Source organism: Balaenoptera acutorostrata, chromosome 6 (assembly GCF_949987535.1).
Source record: "Balaenoptera acutorostrata chromosome 6, mBalAcu1.1, whole genome shotgun sequence".
Classification (NCBI taxonomy): Eukaryota; Metazoa; Chordata; class Mammalia; order Artiodactyla; family Balaenopteridae; genus Balaenoptera; species Balaenoptera acutorostrata.
Genome location: NC_080069.1, coordinates 33,542,782 through 33,565,015, shown reverse-complemented (window position 1 = coordinate 33,565,015; position 22,234 = coordinate 33,542,782). Strand labels below are relative to the sequence as shown.

Here is a 22,234-nt window from a genome sequence, read left to right as displayed (position 1 = left end):
AACAACTTGAAGAGTTTGGAGCTAAATGTGTACCGTGACACCATCACCACATCCAGGCCACCACACATCCAGAGTCTTCTCCTGACCCTTTATTATTAGTATTTGTGATAATACTAATATCACCCTTAGAGTGCTGTACTGGTCACGACATGCTGCACAGTCGATCTCCAGGGCTCATTCTGCCTTCACGTTCACGTTGATAAAACAGGAACACAAGTTCTGATACCTCTTCCCTCACTTCTGCCTGAGAACATCCCCAGTCCTCAAGGCCAGGGCCCCTGTCACTCCCAAGTGCCCTCCATGCCCCAAGGCCCCACCCAGAGCTGACTCCCCCTGTTGGATAGGCTCTTCTCTCCTGGGGCAGGAGTGGGGAGGGTAGTTAGGCAGGAGAAGGCCTGCCTCCGAGGCTGGAGTCCAGGCCACAAAGACCCCTCCCAGGACTGGAGTTTACCTCTTGGGGCGGCTGTTTCACTTGAAGCCAGCTCTAAGCTGCCAGGCCTCCTCTTTGTATCCAGCCCATCTGCCCTCCTCAAGCTGCCCCTGGCCAGGCCCCTCCCCAACCTCCCAGGACAAACCTGTACCCCTCAGCCCTGGCCACGTGTCCACAGGAATCCCTGAGCCACTAGGCCTCCTGGGGCCATTCAGATCTTGTTTCTAGAGTCATGAAAGATGCAGGGATGGGAGGTGGGGGTTCTGGGGAGGGCAAGCCTCTACTTTCTGCAGCTGGAGATATTTCACCATGGAAATTACAGAACTACAGAAGGGCGGGGTCTTCATTTTTACATTATGTCTTCTAAATTTAATCTAGAATAACATGCCCAGGAGGGAGGATGGGAAAGTAGGTGGCTCTGCTATGTCCTGCTTTCCCTCAGTGTCAGTTGTTCTTAAGTAGCAAATCCACTTGGTTTAAAATTCTAGACCCAAGAGCCCCCAGGGAAAGCCTCCTCCGCTGGACCCAGGGCCCTGGCCTACTCTTTGGGAAATTCCATGTGCAGCCTGGGGTCTCCTCTTTCTTTCTTCAAGTCTCCCCTTTGCCTCTCCATGCCAGGCCTACAGCTGCACTCACATCTGGGTGGGCCACACCCCCAGACCAAGAACACCCAAGGCACACCACTCCTCCCCAGGGTCTGTGCCCCACCCCCCTCAAAAGCACCAGGCTGTCTCCCAGCTCTGCTCTTGCAAAGCGGCCCAGCTGGCCATGCTTCGCCATGTGTGTGCTCCTCTGGGTGCGGGCATCCTGGAGACACTGGCCCGCTGGCCATGTGCCCCTATGTTTCATAAACCAGAAGTGCCAAAATGTCTTCCACACACACGTAAGTACCTAATACACATCTCAAGCACAATACATATATGTGTGTAAGCATACACAAACATGTAGACACAGTACACATGCACAAACACACATGAGCACACATGCACACACATGTATACATACATGTACACACACATACAATACATATGTATATATGCATTAACAAACACACACACAAACACATATGTACACATCCAGGCTAACTGTGGAGGCTTCTGAGGAGGAGGGAGAATTCTTTTTTATTCTGAGCTCTCTTGAACTGTTTAAATATTTTATGCCCATGCAGCCACGTGCACATTCAAATACAGAATGACACCATCAGCAGCAGTGCCCCCAGAACAGGGCGCCTGTGCCCCGCTGTTCTCCACCTTGGGTGCCCCGGGCACAGTCCATCATCTTACTCACCCTTTAGCTAGGTGCTTTCCTCCAGGGAGTTCCCCCCTGTCCTCACACTCCACTTACCAAGGGTAAACTGAGGCTATATGGGGAGGAACCCTGCCCAAAGCCAATGGCAAGTGAGGGTTGCACTGGGATTTGAACCCAGGTCCCAGGGCTCAGAAGCCCTGAGAGCTGACACCACAGTCCCCTTGGGCCCTGCAGTGGGGGTCTGGGGTCTGGGTCACCTGTGAGCCTGAGTGCTCAGAAGTCCCCAGCCCCTGGCTCTAGCTGAGTGACCTCAGGATAGCCAGCCCCCTCTGGGGTTCAGTCTCCCATGTGTGCAACAGGGCCACGGAGCAAACATGCCGGGAGGTTCTGGGGGGTCTGGCCACTGTCTCAGGGCCCCAGTTAGCAAGCAAGGGCCCCAGGCCATGTGCCCCTCCTGATACAGGGCACTTCCTGCCCATATGGCCATCTGCTTCCTGTTCAACCTGTGCAGTGATAAGGAGCGCTGGCCAGAGGCTGCAGGCCAGGGGGCTGGTGGGGGGAGCTCTGGTCAAGCCCCAGTTCACTATAGCCTGGCAGTGTAGCCTTGACAACATGCTCCCCCTCACTGGGCTTTAGCTTCCCCATTTGTACACCCCAGGCCACAGTCTGGGAAGCTCTACAACCCAAGTGCCCCCACTAGCACTGAGAAAGAGCACTGTTCTCCCATTCCACAGAGTGGGAGACTAAGGCTCAGGGGGGCTCACCCAGGGCCACTGTGAGGGAGGGGCAGATCAGAATTGGAACCAGCCTGTCCACCTCAGAGCTTAGGGCCACCCAGGACATGGCACAGCTTCATGTCCACCCTGGTCAGGGGGCCCAGGAGGTTTGTGCGGTAGGGGCTTGGGTGGGGAGGAGGCTGCAGGGCTGATCCGCTTCTCCCATGCCTGACCTTGGTGTCCTAGGCCTTCTGCGGAGGGAGGGGCTTTGAGCTGTGGAGGGAGCTCTGGGCCCTAGAGGTGACTGCTGCACAGGTGAATCCCAGGGAGGCTGCTATCTTGAGAAGGTCAAGGGCTGGGGGGGCGGTCAGAGCCCACCTCTCACAGGTGCGGAGCTCTATGGGCCTGGACAGGCCACCTGCCCACCCAGCTGCCAGGAGCCATGCTGGGACCCTCTCACCGAGACCCCTGCCCATGACCTGGGCAGTGCAGGGAACAAATACCCAGTTTAACGTGTCCCTAGGGCCAAGAGGACTTCCCTGAAACCTCAAAGGCATCCCAGAAGCTGAGTAAGCTCGGGGCTGCCAGACTTTTTCCCCTAAAAGCCAGGAAGGAGCCTGTGGGGAGGGAGCTGGCTTTGGCAGTGGTGCCCACAGGGCTGGCTCCTTGAGCCCACTTTCTGTGGACAGAGGGTCTCATCCCAGCCATTGGTAGGCAGCTCGCAGGGACCCAGGCCACCTGGCCCAGGGGCACACTGCTGGGCAACCTCAGCTTGGACAGGGAGGGGAGTTGGGACAGAAGCAGGATTCAAAGCAGATCTGTGGTACTCAGAGAACCCAGTTTCAGCACAATGCATCCTCCAGTCCACCCTGGGCTTGGATGGGCTGCCCATGGCCTCCGGCTGGGCCCAGGAGGTCTGGCCCACCCCCAGCCTCCTGCCTGTACACTCTCTGCTCCCCTGGGAGACAAGGGCAGGCCAGGGCCGTGGCCCACTGAACCCCTGCAGGACCCCTCAGGGTTTTGCTTATGGACTTCCTCCAATCCTGCCTGCCCCAATTCTGCCACTGACTCCAAACCCCATGTACAAGTATGGAACAAGGAGCCCACATGGGAATTCCTGCCCACGCTCCCAGAGCCCAATTTCACATCTGTAGAACCAAGCTCCCAACAAATCTATGAGGCTCATCAGCTACCCTGGGAGGAGCTGGGGTGCAGGCCTTCCATCAGCACCTATCTTTTATCATCCCCATATCCTGCCACACCACGGACCAACAGAGTGACTGGTCTGTGCCTCGGTTTCCTCATCTATAAAATGGGCACATAAGGGGGAGTGAATGAAGGGCTCAGAGGCCCAGTGGCTGGTCAGAGCACAGCTGGTGCAGGGCAGGACTGGATGTTCCTCTTCCTCGCCACCCAGGCCTCACCACTTTGAAAGGTTACCTCCCAAACGAACTGTACCAATTTGTAATTAATTCCATTTAAAAAATCCATAACAAGGAAGAGAAAGTACTAGTCCCAGAAAATGCATGAGCTGAGTGAGACCCAGGGTGCACTGGAGGTCCAGCTCCAGATGCTGGGCTATCGCAGCCACTCCTGCATAAGGCCCCTCCCCTTGGGCTCAGTGGGCAACAGTGGATGTGCGGGCTCTGGTGTCCTTGCTTCTGGTTGGGACCTGAGAACTGACTGAGTAGGATCTGTTGGGGCCTGGGGTGTCCCTTGTCTGACCCACCAGTGCGGGGCATAAGCTGTTATTGTGGCCACTGCCTGGACTCAGCATGAAGGCACCTGCTTCAGGTCACACTGGCTTACTCCTGCACTGTCCCCATACCGTCAGCACCCAGCCAGCCCCGAGATGGCTCTTGCTCCATGTCTGAGCTCATGGCAGGAAGTTTCCTAGGGCGGGGGGCGGGGGGGTTTCCCTGCTGCAGCTGGGCTGGGTTGGGCAGTCCCGCTTCCTGTGGACTCAGCAATGGCCAGCAGTAACCCCGCAGCCACGTCAGGGCTGCCTTTTGGAACATGGCCAAGACCCCACCAGCCTCGGGATCTGCCAGGAGAGCAGAAATGAGAAAAAGAGCAAACTTGGGACTTCCCTGGCGGTCCAGTGGTTAAAACTCCACGCTTCCAATGCAGGGGGCATGGGTTCGATCCTTGGTCGGGGAACTAAGATCCCATATGTCGTGCAGCATGGCCAAAAAAAAAGTTTAAGAGAAAAGGAGCAAACTTCCCCCAGCAGCTGAGGCTGTGCACGCACCCCTCCCTCCCAGGACTTGGCTTCCAAGCCCAACTGTGGCCCCAGGAGCCTCACTGCACCCTGTCCTGCCACCTCCCTGCTGTGTCCTCAGCTGGCTGTGGTCCCAGAGTCTGCTGCAGGGTCCAACGCAGCTGCCCCTTGAGATAAATCCCTGGGCATGACACAGTCAAGGGCCACATTTATTTTCACAATAAAATTGCTGTTTACTACTCCTTCTGCTGCCAGCCAAAAGTGAGCTGACTTAGTGAAGACTCCAACTCACTCCTGCGGGGCACCTGAGCAGACCGGCCTTGCATGGAGGCCATGGGGATATGGGGCACGTGGAGGGGGACATCTGCAGAGCTCCCCCACCACCCTGGCCCGACAGGGCTCATCTGCCCATGGATTACACATACAATTCTTCCCTGAGCCCAGCCACCCTGGGAGGTGAGTGATCCTGCCCACTTCACAGAGGAGGAAACTGAGGTTCAGAGAGGGTCTGCACTTGCCCAAGGCCCCATGGCAGGGCGTCTCGAGACCGATGGGGGCTCTGGGCCTGGGCCTCCCACTCAGTCCTCTTGCAGCCAAGGACATAGTGGTGACCCAGCCCACACACCCTGCTGTCTGGGGCTCTTGCTTAAGTGGGGACACATCTGAAGATCCTGGGGTTTGCCCCTCCTCCCAGCAAGCCTTTCTACCCCTCCTCAAGCAGGAGCTTAGGGCTCAGATTCAGGCAGGGACTGCCGGGAGAAAAGGCTGTGGAAAAGCCAGGTGAGGTGCAGGGGGAGAATCTTCTGCTAAACCCTGCTCCAGGTCCTCCTCCTGACCTGCTGCCATGTCCAAACCATTTGTGGTAGAGGACAGACTGGGGGCCATGGGGTGCCCACAGTACTGGCTGAACCCAGCTGGGCGCTCGCCCGCTGTATGTGGCTGGTTTCCTTCTCCGTTCAGTGAGGTGTTTGGATTTGATTCCTCAGTGCTCTGCCCATGGTGGGGGCCTAGTATCTAGGGTCTGTATGGGCTGCCCTGGGAGCTTGTCCTGACCTTAGCCCTGAAGTCCTGCAGCCCACAGTTCAGACCGACAGGTATCCCTTTTGTGCAGGTGTGGGCAGGGCCTGCCCAGTCGCAGCACCGCTGAGGGCCCAATGCATCCCAATGGGACATCAGTTCTGCCCACACACAGCCGTCTCGTGAAGGAGGAACTGCTGTTGGCCCACTTCATAGCTAAGGAAACTGAGGCTCACAGAGGTGGCTACTGCCTCAGTCCTAGTTCACAAAGACACCATGAGTGGGGACACAGCAGTGCCTGGGGGTCTGATCAGGCCTGGGCATGGTGGCCATTACAAGTAGCAGTTACTGTTATTCTCACATAACCCACAGCTAACTATTCATGAGCAGCTGGAAATCCAGATATTTTAAGTTGGTATTATTCATACAAAAGCACTAGCCTCTCTGCCCTAGGGGCAGTGCTGGCTCCTGGAGGGGCCAGGGAGAAGGCAGCCAGGAGAGAGGGCTCTGAGGTTGCAGGGGAGGCCCCAGGTGCGGGGGTGGGGCAGATGAAGAGAGGCGGGAGGAGAGGGCTTTGTTCCTGCCTGTTTGCTGAGTGAGAGGGTTTCGGTGGGTGTCATAGGGGTCTCTCATGTGGGCCACGTGGCAGCTCTGTGCTGAGGTTCATTATTCCCTCTGTCCAAAAGGCGGAAGCGAGGGAAGATCGTGGTGGAATAATTGGGCACTTAAACCTGGGTTTGTAACTGCTCTGTACTGACCACCAGGGACTCAGGCAGGCACTTCACCTTCCCAGGGTAGACCTGGGGGGGGCTTGGTCAGCCCTGGGCAGGGTCTCTTTCTCCAGGCGTGCCTGTCCTCAGGGAGGGACTTCCCCTGTCTGCTTTGTCGTTTTCATTTGCCTATGCTGTGTCTGTTTACCAGATTGTTCCCAGGACAGACTGAAAGGGGCAGTGCCTACCGTGTGTCCTGACATCTACCTGGTTTCAAATTCTAATGCTGGAGAGACCAGTATGACTGTCCAAGGCCGGTTCCCAGCTGCTGCCCGTGAGGCTTGGGTCCAAGGGGAAGTGACAATTGGGTAATGTCCCAGGAGAGGGGGTGGGCTGGGGAGGGACAGGGCCAGCAGCTATGCTCCGGCAGAGAGACACATGTGATAGACGGGCTGTATGTGCAGCCAACATACATGTGCAGACACACACATGCAGCATGATGCTGAGTTCACCTGCCCCTTCCGAGCTGTGTGACTGGGGATACATTTACTGTCTGTAAAATGGGGATGCTGTGAAGATGAATTGACCCAGCCCAGGTGAAGCCCAGACCAGCTCCCGGCATTGAGGGTGATGGCGGCCTTGACCTAAGCCCCCTCCCCATGCCGCTGCCTTGAGCAGGTGCTGAAACCCTGCTGGCCAGTGACAGCCCAGGGCCGCATCACCAGAGTCTGGTGGCTCTTAGGGCGGTGGCTTCATGCTCTGGGTGATACAGAGATGAGGATGCCTGACCGGCCTCACTCATCAGGAGGGATGGGGGTCTCATGGCTAGAAGGGCCTGGGCCCCACTTCACCCAACACACCACCAGGAGGGGGATGAACATTGCCTGTGCCCCCGAATTACTGTGGGGAGATCATGACTGTGTCACCTGGGATCTGGGAAGATGTGCATTCGGATAGACCTCATGAACGGGAACCTTCGAAAGTGGCTGAATCCCTGGCCCTTTTCCATTCCTGAGAGGCAAGGAGGCAGAGATGGCATTTCCATTTTACAGAGAGAGAGAGACCAAGGTTGGAAACATGGTGTGGCATGTCTGAGGTGCCCCAGGCACCTGCGGAGTGAAGCAGGCCTGTGCTCAGCACTGCCCTGGGAGGCTGGCTTTGCAGCTACAGCTCCTGCCTCTGCCAGGGCCCAGGCTGGCCTACACATGCCCACCAGCAGGGAGTGCGGGAGGAGGAGGCCAGCCTGGGGCAATGGGCACTCCCTGGGAGCTGGTGGCCCGCCTGCCCGCCACCCACCTGAGGGGAACCATCTCATGGCAGTGGGGTGGGCCTAGGATTCTGCATTCCTGTCAGGCACTTCCAGGCACCACTGCTCCCACTAGTTCAGGGCACAGAGCCGGGAGGCAGGGCAGGGCTGCCACCCCATTTCCAGAAGGACAGAGGAAGGAGGCCAGGCCTGTGAGGAGGTTCTGTGTCATCACCCCCATTTTAAAGACGGGGGTGGGGAGGCACTGGCCAAGGTCATGCAGACATGCCTGGGTCAAGCATGGTAATGGACTAGGTAGCATGAGATGGGCACCCAGGCAGGCATATGCACCACCTCACTTGATCCTCTAGTGAGACGTGACATGCCCAAGGTCACACAGTAAGGCCCTCAACCCCAAAACAAAGTGAGTTCCCCCCATGAGGTTGTCACTGAGTTATGCTCATCATGTTCTGGACTGTCATGTAGCTATCGACAGAGCTAGTGAGAGGCAGGTCAGCTGGCTTGGAGGTGCCCACCCAGTACTGTGGAGAGAGAACAGTGAGATGCAGCTTCCTCTGTGGAGCCCTGATCCACCCATCCGTCCTGCCTGTCTGTGCATTGGTCTCTCCCCAGTCCCCGAGGGGCTGACTCCACTTGCCGTCTATGGGTATCTATGCCCAGCAAAGTCCTTGTCCCCAGGAGCAGGGCAAAGGTGGCAGGAACAGTGGTCATCCCTACTATTGGTTCTTCCCTTCTCTCTTAGTCACAGGCTCCTGATTTTTAGCTCAGCAAATGGCTTCCCAGAATAGGGGTCTCTCCTGCATTTCTTAGCCTCTCCTGCATCGAAGTGTGGCCGTGTGGCTACATTCTGGCAATGGAAGGGTTGTGCAACATTAGGGAAGAGACCTTAAACAGAGGACGTATGCCATTCTTTATTACTTCTGCCTTCTCATTGGCTGGAATGTGGCTGGAATGGCTGGAGCTCCAGCAGCTATATTGGAACATGAGACTTTGGGCATGGGAGTCTCACACAGCAGAACCAAAGACAGAAGGAGCCTGTGTCCCCAATGCTTGGATCACAGGCCTTCCCTAGGCTGCCCACCTCAATACTTCTTAAATGTGAAAAAAAAAAAAAAACACTGTCTTGTTTTAGGGTACTGTAATTTTGTTTTTTTCCTGATACATCTGATCTCAGTCCTAGTTTTTATATGTTATATTTTTCATTGATAAATAGGTTTTTTTTTCTTTAAACACAGGACATATAACAGATTAAAACACTCATCCCTCCCCACAATCCTATTTTGAAAAAGTAAATCAGATTATATCACTGACCAGCTTAAGTCCCTCTGAAGTCTTCTGATGAAAATCCTCACTCCTGGAAACTGTACAACTGAAACCCCTACATCCTCCCCTCTCCTCACCCTCCCCATTGCCCTTCTGTTTGTTGCTTGGACTCATCTCTACTTCAGGGCTTTTGCACTCCCCATATTCCCTACCTGAAGATCCTACCCCCAGGTCTCCATGTGGCCTGCTTCTTCATAACCTCTGATTGTAGACCACCTGTCTGCAGTAGCCCCTGGCCTCCCTTACCCCGTGCACTGGGTCAGCTCCTGAAAGCACCATGCTTGCTGTTTGTGTGTTGACTGCCCCCTCCCTCGCAACCACAGACGCAAAACCCCAGGGACTGCTGACCCTCAGTCCACACCTGGTGGCTGCCCGGGGCATGCCCTGGCCATGTGGGCTTTGTCCAGTCTCCAGGAGTTCCTCAGCCTAGCCGGCTCGGCCAAGCCCATGCTTTGCAAACCACTAATGATGGAGCGCCATGTTCTTGGCTCTGACATTGACCGCTGACTCAGACCACGAAACCACTGGGCCACAGGTGAACGTGGGAGTGAGGACAGGTGTCTGGAGCTCTGCTGGGGTAGGTGGCTTGTGGTTTGGCAAAGAGGTGTCTGCTGGCAGGTCAGGTCTAGTCTAAGTACCCCCCTTCCTTTCCCGAAGGTTGATTGCTAGCCTTGGCCTGTCCAGGGAGCCAGCTGGGCAGAAGGCCCAAACTCAGGCCATGAGGAGGTCCTGTGGACAGGCGATGGCTCCTCCATAGTAAACTGGGTCTGAAAGCTCCACACAGGTGTTCAGAGAAAAGTTGCTGAGGGACTGGTGGGGCCCGCACATACCCAGCCTGAAGCCCCCCGCCTTCCTGCCTTTCCTGGCCCAGGGTCAGTCTCCTCATTATCCAAGTCTGGGGACTGCCTCCTCCAGGAAACCTCCAGATGCCCCTGAGGACATGCTTTCTGCATCCCCAGGTCTTTCCCACCACCTTTCACGACCCCCAGCCCCACTGAGGCTCTGGAGGCTCAGGCTGGGGGCTGTCTCCTTTAGCACCCACAGCTTCCCACAGGTTGTGGACAAGTGGAGACACTGCCACTGAGAAGCCAAGGATAGAACTAGCAGGCGTTGCTAAAGGACCCTGGTCTGGGGCTTTGGTGTGCACTATCTCACTATGAACCCATTCTGCATGTGGGGAAACTGAGGCTCTAAGAGCTGAGATTTTAACCCAGGTCCCCTGAGTCCACCCCACCTACCCCAGATGGGTGTTGGGAGCTACCGCGAGGCTGGGGTGAGTCCCGCAGGAGCACTCAGCCATCTCAGGCCCTTTCCTCTCTACCCTGGAGAAGCGTGGCCCACCTCAGATCGCAGGCTGACCCATGGCTTCGCTTTCCTTAGGGAGACCCCTGCAAATGCCCTAGGAGCCACAGCAGGGGGGGGGGGGCTTCGAGCACAGGCGTAGATCTCTCCTGCTCTGAGGTGGGGAGGGGACAGTGGTCGGCCCCTGTGCCTGCCGGACGTCAGGCAGTGCCATCCAAAGGGGTGTCCTTGTTCTGATCCTGCTTAGGCCAGCATCAGAACTGCTGAGAGACATTCCTTGCTGCCCACCCCCTGCATTTCTACCCAGGTCCCAGGGAGGCTGGTGTGGCTGCTTTGGGGACCCCACTCTGAGCCCCAAGGTGGGAATTTGAGTCAAGTGGATTTGACTGAGGGGTGCAGAGGGGAAGAGACCCCGCTTCTCAGCACCTGCCATGGCACCTCTGCACAGATGCGCTCACTAATTGCCCCTCAGCACAGGGCATGTGTCTTCTGCTGTGGAAAAATTGACTGCTCAGGGTAGCATGTTAGAAATGACTACACTGCAAAGGCACCATTTTTAGTTATTTTACTTGCATAAGTCCGTGAAGAAAAGAGTCCTAAAGAGGGATCCTGTATAGGTTCCAGGGTCAGCCGACACAGTTTCCATGCTGGCTGGGTTCCCGATGACCAGGTGATGTCCTGTCATCGGTCATTTCTCACAGTTGATGAGCAGATTTGGTCCAACAGATAGCAAGGCCACCTTCATCCTGGTAAAGCCTATGTCATCCAAAAGCAGGAGTTCCCAGAGGACCTTGTTTGCTAAGAACAACTGTAGGGCAACGAGGTGAGGGAGCAAGATGGTTTTACTTTAACTTGCCTTTTACCCTCTGGCCGCTGCTCGCCTGCTGTAATGCCTGGGCTGTGCTTCTCGGTCTGAAAATGTTGGTTCCCACAGCCTCTTCTTTCAAGTTTCTCTTGAATCCTGTTTGGTTGGCTAACCCCTGGTTCTTTCCTTGCTTTCAGCTAAGGCTGATCAGAAGAATTTGGAAGCTGAGATATTCCATTTCAATTCCACAACTGCTACCTCCCATCTAAGGGAGAGGGTGTGGAGGTTTGAGGGGTGAATTGGCCTGCCCAAGGAAAGGACCCTTGTCCCTTTAGGAGCAGGTAGGAAGCAGGTGTGTCCTCCTGGTCTGACATGGAGTGGGATGGGAGCTGGCTGACCCTAGGGCCTGGTTCTGGGGCCACAACTGCTTGGGGGCCGAACCACCAGACCACTGGGGCCTCCAGCTGCATATTCAAGGCAGGTCCAAGAGCCAGGCCCTGCATGTGACCCACTGGCCTCTCCATGGGGCCAGCTGCCTGTCCAGCCCGTGGATGTTGTCTGCACTGTGCAGATGCTAAAAACTCCGGGGAGTCTCCCCAAAACGTCCATCTCCTGTTGCTGGCTCTTATGGTGTCCAGGCTGGCAGGCCTGTTGCTGGGCAGAGGCTGGGCAGAGTACAACCAGCTCTCATTAAAGACATCTCATAAGTTGATGGAAACCCATCCAGCACAAAGGGGCATTTATTGGGCTGGATGGTGTGTCTCCATCTGAATGCAGGGAGGAGAGAAGTAGCCTTTCACAGAGTGCCAGCAGGGCTGGGCTCTCCTGCTCTGAGGGTGTCAGTTTTCCAGCTCTTTCTCCAAGCTGTGCAACCTGTCCCTTTTTATGTGAGTTACTCACCCTGTCCTGGGCAGGGGACTCGCTGATCCCTCTCCTGCTAAAACTGTTAGAGAGAGAGGGAAAAAGGGGGAGAGGGAGCAAGCGAGGAGAGAGAGAGACTAGAGACATGAAAACACAGGTTGAGTTTCCATAGGGATGCTCTGCCTCAATGGTTCTCCATGATGGGAGTGACGTGCATTTATGTCTTACCTGACACCCTCTCAGTAAGATGATATCAGACGGTGTTATGCCCCAGGAAGTGACTGTTGTGATTTTGAAAATGGCTGTCATTCCCAACTTGCACAGCTTTGCTTGTGCTACTCCTTCTGCCTGTAATGTTCCTCCAAAAATGTACAATTAAGCAACAATTAAGTCTTATTTGACACCTATACATAATTTTTAAAAATGTAATGTGCTAAAGCCAATGCTAGTAATGTTCTGGAGAGGTTAAGAAGTAGCTCAGTTACTAGTAATAGAGGTCTAAAATTCAAAGACTTAACTAATACTGGATTTATTTTACTCTCACATTGAAACAAGCCTGGAGACAGGAAATCTAAGGCTGGCATGGCTCCTCCACAGTATTATTATTATTATTATTATTTTCTGCTGTAACGTGCTTATTATGTGCCAAAAAAAAACACTACACCATAGCTTACTCCAGACATCTGTAGGAGAGTTCAGTCTTGCCTGCATATAATACAATGAGATAGAGACTTCACACACAGTTTCACAAAACCCACAGAGCAGCTGGGGTATGCAACAGGGCAATGTCAGCTCAGCAGGAGGGAGTGGGGGAGATCTTTCTTTTCTGCCTTGCATAGTGTGGAGCTTCCATCCTCAAAATAGCCTCATGGCCCAAGATGGCTGCTGGAGATCCAACCATCACAACAGAAAGCAGGCATGGGGGCAAAAAGGGCTCATTTCCAGTTATCCCCTCTTAAGGAGCTTTCCAGATGACTCACTCAGTAATTCTGCTTACATCTCATTAGCTACCCATAGATACAGGGTGGGATGGGCAAATTGCCCCCCACACTCCAGAATCAAATCAGGTCTCATTTCCTGAGGGACATGCAGTGGGTAATCTGTGGTGTCTTCTACAGGCCGGCACACCTGTAAGTACAGCTGGTGGAGAGGTACATTGGCTGATTCCTTCTGGAAGGCAAACTTTTAAATACATATCAAGAGGGAGTAAAATATTCATCCCCTCCTGTGGGTCTCAAGTCTGTGATTTTATCTTTGGGAAGCAAAGGGAAAAACACAATGCACATACATGAATATATTCATGGTCACACATTCACTAAACGACAATTCCGAAATACAGACCTCCTTGGAGATATTGCAGCTTTGGTTCCAGACCACTGCAATAAAATGAACAATTCAATGAGTGAGTCACACAAATTTTTTGGTTCCCCAGAGCAAATTAAAGCTATGTTTATACTATACTGTAGTCTATTAAGTGTGCAATAACATTATGTCTAAAAAAACAATGTGCATACCTTAATTTTAAAATACTTTATTGCTAAAAAATGCTAACTATCATCTGATGCAGGGTTGCCACAAACCTTCAATTTGTGAAAAATGCAGTATCTACAAAGTGCAATAAAGCAAAGCACTGTAAAACAAGTTATGCCTGTAACTTAAATTTCCAGCAGGTAAAACACATGAGAATGCTGTTATATTCACTTGGTGGGATATTCTGTCATCACTGTAAATGTTACTCGTGAAGGACATATAGTAACAAAAAGAGTGTTTACAATGTAACTTCAGAGAAAAGACAGGATATCAAAATGTGCATTGTGATTATCACTAGTTACGGTGCATTTGCAGGAGGCAGGGAACAGAGAGACAGGGTGGCCTTAAGGGCAAGGTTTTCTTTTTAAACTTCCCAAAACCTTGTTTTACACATACACACACATGCACACATTCTTTATATAAAATAATAAAAACATTTAAATAAACAATAAAAATTTATATAAATAATATAATATAATTAAATAATAAAATATAATATATTATATAAATAATGAATATATTGAATAAAATATATAATTAGTTAATATAATATTATGTTCATTTCAGAAAATTTAGACAATGAAGGTAAGAGAAAAAAAGGAAAATGATTCTATCATGCAGGAATAACAGCTTTTCCTAGTTTGATGTTGTATCATCAGTCACAGCCATCGTGAATACTAGGAGGTGCAGGAGGGTGAGGGTGTACGTCTTGCTTTTGCACCTGTGGGTTGGATGGGGCTCAGCCTCAGCTTCAGGTGTGGTCCAGGTGTGCTCCGCATGTCTCCCATTCTCCTGGGACATGCTTCTCGGCATGCTCCTCTCCTGTTGGGAGTCCGGAGCTCCCAGATTGGCAAGAAGAGCATGGAAGTCCTCTGAAGGTTTAGGATTGGAATCGGCTACTGATGCTGCTGCCAGAGCAAGCCATTTGGCCAAGCCCAAGATCAACATGGTGGGAAAGTGTCCTCCACTCACATTTGAAGGGGAGGTGTGTGGATACATGCCCATTTATAATCCAAATTACCCCAGACGTATAGCCTTTCATACCTTTTCTATGCTTTTTTATAAAGACATGTTCTTTACACAACAGAATCATTCTACTTATGTTATTTTGTTGCTTAATTATGTTACAAACACAACTTTCTGTGTCATAAAAATTCTTCTGCGACATATGACTGCATACAATTCTATTTTAATGTCATATTACACCTTATTCAACTTTATGGAATTTATGTCCCCCCCACCTTTTTCTTCTGCTTCTAAAATCAATACTGCAATGATCATCCTCTCCTGGTACCTAAATCTTTGCACATACCCATGAGTTTTTTAAAGAATAAATTTCTAAAGCAGATTTAGGGAGTGAGATAGCTGGCCTCAAGATGCGCACAAGGGACTTCTCTGGTAGCACAGTGGTTAAGAATCTGCCTGCCAATGCAAGGGGCATGTGTTCGAGCCCTGGTCCAGGAAGATCCCACATGCTGCAGAGCAACTAAGCCCGTGTGTCACAACTACTGAGCCTGCACTCTAGAGCTTACGAGCCACAACTACTGAAGCCCACGCTCCTAGAGCCTGTGCTCCACAATAAGAGAAGCCCCCACAACGAGAAGCCCGTGCACCGCAACGAAGAGTAGCCCCCTCTCCCCGCAACAAGAGAAAGCCAGTGTGCAAAAATGAAGACCCAATGCAGCCAAAAATTAAAAAAAAAAAAAGATGGCCACAATAATCCTTGCTTTCATTTTCACACCCTTCTGTAGTCTCTTCTTACAGTAAATCAGAGCTAGTGTATATGGCCAATAAATTACAGCAGAGGTGATGGTGTGTGACTTCTATGGCTTGGTCATAGAAGGCACTGTGGCTTCTGTCTTCCTCTCCTGGATCACTCTCTCTGCGGGAGCCAGCTGCCATATTGTGAGGATGCTCAAGCAGCACTGAGGAGAGCCCAGTGTGGGGAGGAGCTGAAGCCTCCAAGCAATGGCCACCTGTACCAGCTGGCCATGAGGGAGTGAATCACCTTGGAAGTACATCCCCAGCTCCACTCAAATCTTCAGGTGAGACTATAGCCCCAGCTGACATCTGACTGCAGCCTCATAAGAGGCCCTGAGCCAGAGCCACTGTGCAGAGACACTTCTGAATTTTTGACCCACAGAAACTATTAGAGACACTAAATGATTATTTTTTAAAGCCACTTATTTGTTTTAAAGTGATAGATGACTAATAGTGTGAGTATTTTGGTCGAGAGGCCAAACTCTGCTGTGGTATCAGATAAACCCCAGCATTTTGGTGGCTAATACAGAGTGGTTTATTTCTCACTCTCACACACCTGATGTGGGTAAGGGGGCTCTCCTGCTTTTCAACCAAGTGGTGCCCAGGGACCCAGCATATTTCAATCTAGTAGCAGGTCACTTCCTCTCACACATGAGAATTAGTCATGTGATCACACCCAGATGTATGGGACCAAGAAAATAATTTGACAAACTCTGAGCATTGTCTCTGCCAGTGAATCAAAAGAAATATAAAGGGCTACCACATATTTTAAAAAATAGTCTCAGAGCTAAAGACCTATATGTTGAAACCATGATTCACAATGAACAACAAACCCTGAATGTACACAAATTTCCACAGTTGCTACATGAGAAGCATCTGCAAACACAGTGACTGACTCTTCCACACAACAATTTGGCAATATATATCAAGGGCCTTTAGAATATTTATATCCTCTGACCCAAATAATTTTGCTGCTGGGAATCTATTCTAAAGAGACATTGTTTAATATGATAAAAGCATTATGAATAATTCACCATAGCATTATATGAAGTAATGAAAAATTGTAGGCAACTTAAATGCATGCCAGGGAAAGGATGATTTGTGGCCCCTCCGTGATAGAATATCATGTGACCATTACAAGAGATGCTTACAGTGCAGCTTGTTATGGCTGACACTACACTGTTATGGGGAGAGGTTGCAAAATTAAGTGATTTCAATGATACAAACACACTTCCTTAGAAAAAACCCACTGAAATGTTAACCATGGTTTTCCCTGGGTGGTGGGATGAGGTCTTCCTCCTAATCACCTTTGCTGACTTACCAAGCTTTCTCCAGTGGGCATGTGACACCTTGTAAGCCCGCTGGCTTCTTTCTTCATCCATAACAAAAATGGCATGACAAAAATGCCTTTTTTTTTAGAGGACTTGCCTCTGTCAGTTACAGTTCTGTGTGTATACTTCCTACATTATTTTATAACCAGACAAAAGAGTTAAAAGAAACAACTTAAAAAGTATTGCTGGTCTTTTTGATCCCTAGTCAAAGGCACGTCTATTGGCTTCACTGTCCCCTCTCAGGTGACAGCTTCCCAGCATTCCCTAAGCTTCCCCAGGAGTGGATGCAGGAGAAGGCACAGGCCAGGTAGGATCAGGGATGCTTCAGAGAGTACCAGGGTCCTGGTTCTGCATCCCCAGAGATGGGGTGGGGATAACCCTGGGCTCCTGGGCACCACCCACTCAGGCCAAAGCGAGAGCCCAGCCTAAGGCTGGGGACATCTCCCACCTCACTGGCCCCAGAGGCTGATGGCCCCCATGATGCTCATATTCCCCTATGATGTCCGTGTCCTCCATGATGCCCACAGCCCCTGTGATGCCCATGTCCTCCCATTATGTCCATGACACCCCATGATGTCCTTGGCCCCCTTGGTGCCCATAGCTCCCATAATATCTATGGCCCACATGATGCCCATTGTCCCAAATGCCTATGGCTCCTATGATATCCATGACCCCCACAGGCCCCATGGTGCCCATGGTCCCCATTATGCCCGTGACCCCCTGTGATGTACATGTCCCCAGTGATGCTCATGGCCCCTGTGATGTTCATGACCTCCATGATGCCCATAGCCCCCCAGTGATACCGAGGGACCCCCCCCCGCCCCCCACCAAAGGTGGCCTCTGCTCCCAGCCCACCACCCACTGAGTGCACTGTCCATCACACACTCCTTAGGGAACGCCCTGTGTCAGCTGGGGTGGCCAGAGGTGTGCGGGTGGCTCCTGGATGCAGAAGTTAGTCACCAGGGTGTGGACTGGGGAGGGCAGAGGGAACCCGAGGGACACTCTCGTCCCAAGGCTGGCCTCTGCCCTCTGGCCGTGCAGCCTCAGGCCTTGGTCTTACTTCTCTGAACTTTGCAGGGAGAGCCCGTGTTCGAGCTACCTCTCCAGCCAGGGCTAGACAGGGTGAGATATGCTTTAGATGTTAGCAGTGAATTATAACTCACATACACCGAAAAAGCACTCATCTTGGAGGTCCAGACTGATGTGTTTTGAGAACTGTTTAGATGGACCATCACGAATATCAAGTCTTAGAACATTGCTGTCCCCAAGAAAGTTTCCTCTGGCCCCTGTGCAGTCAAGCCCTCTCCCCCCACTGCAGAAGCCACCACTGTTCTAATTCACTTTGCCTGTTCTGGAACCACAAATAAACGGATTCATTTATTATATGTCTGGCTTCTTTCACTCACAAAATATTTCTGAGGTTCACCAGTGCTATTTGTGTATCAGCAGCCCATTCCTCGATAAGCAGAAGTTTTCCATTTTATGTAGTCCAGTTTATTAGATTTTATTCCGATAAATTCAGATAAAATAATAATTTTATATTATTTTACCAGTTATTTTTTTTGGCATCCTGTACTGGAGGCCTCTTATTCTCCCAAGGTCAGTGTACCAGTTCATTGCCTCTGAGCTCCAAATACCCTTGGACGTTTCTCCTTCCTGGTGAGCAAAATGTCAGGCTCCCCCAGTTCAGGGCACTGGAGGGGTGGAAGGGGGAGGAGGCTCTGATGCCTGGGAGTCTGAGGTGTGGGGGTCAGGACATTTGGTGCCCAGCCATGCACCCCAAATGACATTCCCTTGTGACCTCGCAGCCCCACCCTGGTGATTACCTTTCCAAGGCCTCTAGATTCCGCTTTCCCGCTCTCAGCCCCCACCTGCATCCTGATGCCCTGAGCTTGCTAGGTACCTGGCCACCAGGCACAGCGCCTGCGCCATGGTGGCTGCAGACCAGCCTGGCCCACACAAACCAGCAGATTTCCCTGACATCTAGTGGGCTCAGGCATGCCTTCTCCATTGAGGCCTAGCTCCTTCCAAGCTGACCTCCGCGAGTGCCCTCCCTCAGCCCTGGGTTCTCTGGAGCTTTCTTTTAGGTCTCATCAGTGCTTACTAACTGGGCCTATTAGACATCCTGTTCGGGTCACTGTGTGGTCCCTACCCTCTGACTGGACACAGATTGACACAGTCACAGAGATACTCTCCAAGAAGGTCTGTGACCAATGAGATACAAGAGATCTATCAATATAGATATAGGTAGGTAATCTTTTTTTTTTTACCACTTAATCATTTCTAAGTGTGCAGTTCAGTAGTGTTAAGTGTATTCACATTGCTGTACAAAAGATCTCTAGAGCTTTTTCATCATTCCAAACAGAAACTTTCCCCATTAAACACTAACTCTCCATTCCCTTTCCCCCAGCCCCTGGCACCCCACATTCTACTTTTTGATTTTATAATTTGATGACTGTAGATGCTTCATACACATGGAATTGTACAGTATCTGTCCTTTTTATGACTGGCTTATTTCACTTAGCATAATGTCCTCAAGGTTCAACCATGCTACATCATGTATCAGAATTTCCTTCCTTTTTTTTTTTTTTAATGTCTGAAACATTTATATTAACATATTTCCATACATATTTCCATACAAATACAAATATAAGATTTTTAGAAATTTCATGTAATGTCTGAAACATTTATATTAACATATTTCAAATACAAATACACTACTCAGATTCTCACCAACTCCATAAATACACAAATAAACCTCACGCCAGGAATTCATGGAAACACATTCCCAATAGACTCCCAAATAATGATATACATAAAACCACCCACTGCCCATGAGGTCCTACAATCCCTGGAAGATCTACAAATAGGCATATACAACATGACACTTCCAGATACACATAAACACCCACAACTCCCCAATTGCCAAAAACAAGGATGTAACTTCTTAATATCCTTAAATACAGACACTGAACTCCAACAAGCCACAAACGCACATATATGTAATTCACACTACAAACACACCCACACAGTACTTTCACAACCCCAGAATACAAACATAAACTACCTTAAGCCCCATACGCACCTGCAGTGGTGTGTCATCAAGCAAAGCCTTAATAACCTGAATCAGCACTCCCTAAAGAAATGTGGAGATATATACCATATAATTAATTTTAAATATATAATGGATGTGTGCACATAATTTACAAATAACTGAAAATGTACACTATTCTTCACTGTAAATTCTATATACTGAATTGATTCTTACCTAATCCTTTCGTTGATTTTTGCTGAATTCTTGCATCACCAGCCAAACTATGCTTGCAATTCCGTCATGATCTGAGAGTATCAGACTACGAATACATGTTTATTGTTAGATTCAGCAAACTTACTCCTCTCATTGACAAAAGAGTACCGTTTGAACATAAGTGTTGTTTGGTATTTTTATGTTAAAAAGTTACTAGTAAAGCTATGAGGATGTTCGCTAGATCTTCACTCATTTTCCAATCACCTGAGCTACACCTTTGGAACCAGATGAGGGTTTTCAACTCGCAAGAACGTCCCTCTAGCTTTTGTACTCTTCAGAACGCGCAGCCTACAACGGCACCTGGGCACCTGTTTAATAGCTCACACACACTATTCCCCCCCCACTGTAGGCCCCGCAATCACTGAACCCTTCATGCAGCCGGCTCCCCAGTGGTGCCAATAACCCTGGGGTAAACCCCTCACGGGACTCGAGCTCTATGGGGGCGTGAATCCACATTGTGGGGAGTCTCCTTACACGGACAAGGGCACAAACAACCCACAGGGTGAACAACAGCGCAGAGCGGTGACACCGGAAGGGTGAAAAGTCCCCGTACCCCTTACCTCAGGGTTCCTGGAATTGACTCCAGAGGCGGCCATGACAGGCCCCGCCCCCGCCGGACAGCCGTTGGGGCCCCAACCTCTGCGCTCGCGCATGCGCTCCTGTCTTCCGGAGCCAAGCCAACTGCCCCAACAGACGCCAGGAGCCGTTGGAGGACGGCGGTGCACGTGCCTGAGAGCCCCGCCCCAGTGGGCGTGCGCAGGCGTGCAGGCGCGGGGCACGCGGGGATCTGTTCCAGGAAGTCTCTGCAGGAGAGGAGAGAAATGCAGGGTCGGGCACGCTACGCAGCATCTCTGGCGACGCTCCTCGCCGGGAACCTTCGTGACAGTGTCTTCTTAAAACCAGCTCTTGTGAGATGTGCACTCGTGATTTTTCTATTGCACACGTGAAACCCATGCACTTAGCTACAAAGAGTTCTGGAGAGCTCCGCTCTAAGCACAGTAGCCTCAAATTGGGGCAAGTGCTTTCATGCCCTTTGGACTGCAGTTCCTTGGTTCTTGTTTATGCCTTTCAAAAAACAGTAGGTCCTTTTTCCTTGCAAGCCTGAAGTTTCCGCTAAAGAACAATTCTAGCAAAGAATACAGACCTGGGAAACACTCTTAAGATACTGTCTCCTGACTCCGTTCCTAGAGTCTTTCCAAACGCATTTACTCTACTAGAATATTTTATCTCAGTGTATTTAATACATGGAGGTTTTTCAATAAATGTTGATTCACAGGTGTTTCCTTTGTATGGTTTTTTTTTTTTTTAAATAACTTTGAAAGAGAGTGGACAATCTGGGCCAATTTCAACACAGCAGGTAGTATGGGAACAATTTTCCTTTCCCTCCCTCCTTTTTTGTAATATCTTGCAGACTTTCAGTTGGCATTAAAAACAACAACAACCACAAAAATAGTAGCAGGATCAACTTACTGACCTGACTTTGTAATACTTCCCAAAGAAACTTCAATCATCAGATCCTCTTTCTGGTCAATTGCAAGATTAGAGCATTTCTCACTCAACAGGATGCCTCTGAAGACCCCTCACGTCTAACAGCACTAAGCGCCTCCAAGTGCACAGACTTGAAAACTCCACAAGACACAAACATGGTATCTCTTCGTTTCCTTAACGTTTCGTGATTGAGTGGAAGATGAAATGTCTTCTGAGGCTTGTGATGCATGTCCAGAATTATTTTTTCTCAGTAGTCAATGCCTGCCCGCAGCCTCTGTGCAGGACTAGTCAGAGATCATGATCCAAAGGACTTTTAGATACTTCCTTCTGTGACTGCTCTTCCCAAATTACATTTGGGCTAATTTGATTATCTCTGTCTCTGGGGTGTAGGATTTTGAAGTATTACAAAAGTGATTGCAGAATTGGGACTGGCTAATTTTTGCACAGTGCAATTTTTGTATCAGTGGCCTTGAGAAGAGTCCTTCAAATACTGTATCAGAATTATGAGTGAGAATCTTGTAAATAATTGGTTGAATGACTGAACAAAGGGAGGAAGCAACAAGGAAGCCTGCCTTTCTCGAGTGCCTGGGTACAATATTTTGCCTCACCGTCCCTCTAGTATGAAGTTATTGGTTGAAAATCATATGAGTTTTCCCTCATTGTAAAAGCTCCAGTACTGAGCGATATTCCCAAACTGTTTATTTTTTTTCAGTCCCCGACAGGAGTTTCTTTAGATATAAAGTTCACCATGCTGTTGCTTGAAATATTCTCACCTTATCTTCTCATCTTCTTCTGAGTCAGTTTTTCCTGACAAGAGGCAAGGAACTTCTTAAGCACCAACAGGAGTCTTTTTCACACTGTGGAACAGTCCTTCTAAACCTCTGTTTCCTTCCCCAACACCCCACAATCAGGTGGAG

General features: G+C 50.5%; 1 long non-coding RNA gene across 2 annotated transcripts; it reads right to left on the bottom strand.

The window, feature by feature from the left end:
- Window positions 1-10,782: 10,782 nt before the first annotated feature.
- LOC103000933 (uncharacterized) lies at window positions 10,783-20,443 on the bottom strand. Of its 2 annotated transcripts, XR_009008496.1 has the most exons (6): window positions 20,390-20,443; window positions 19,791-19,875; window positions 19,608-19,658; window positions 13,242-13,276; window positions 12,129-12,248; window positions 10,783-11,242 (listed from the first exon to the last, which is right to left on the bottom strand). It is a non-coding gene; the product is annotated as an uncharacterized LOC103000933 (long non-coding RNA). The 2 variants fall into 2 exon arrangements; XR_009008495.1 differs by lacking the exons at window positions 10,783-11,242; window positions 12,129-12,248 and having other exon boundaries at window positions 12,531-13,276.
- Window positions 20,444-22,234: the final 1,791 nt, after the last annotated feature.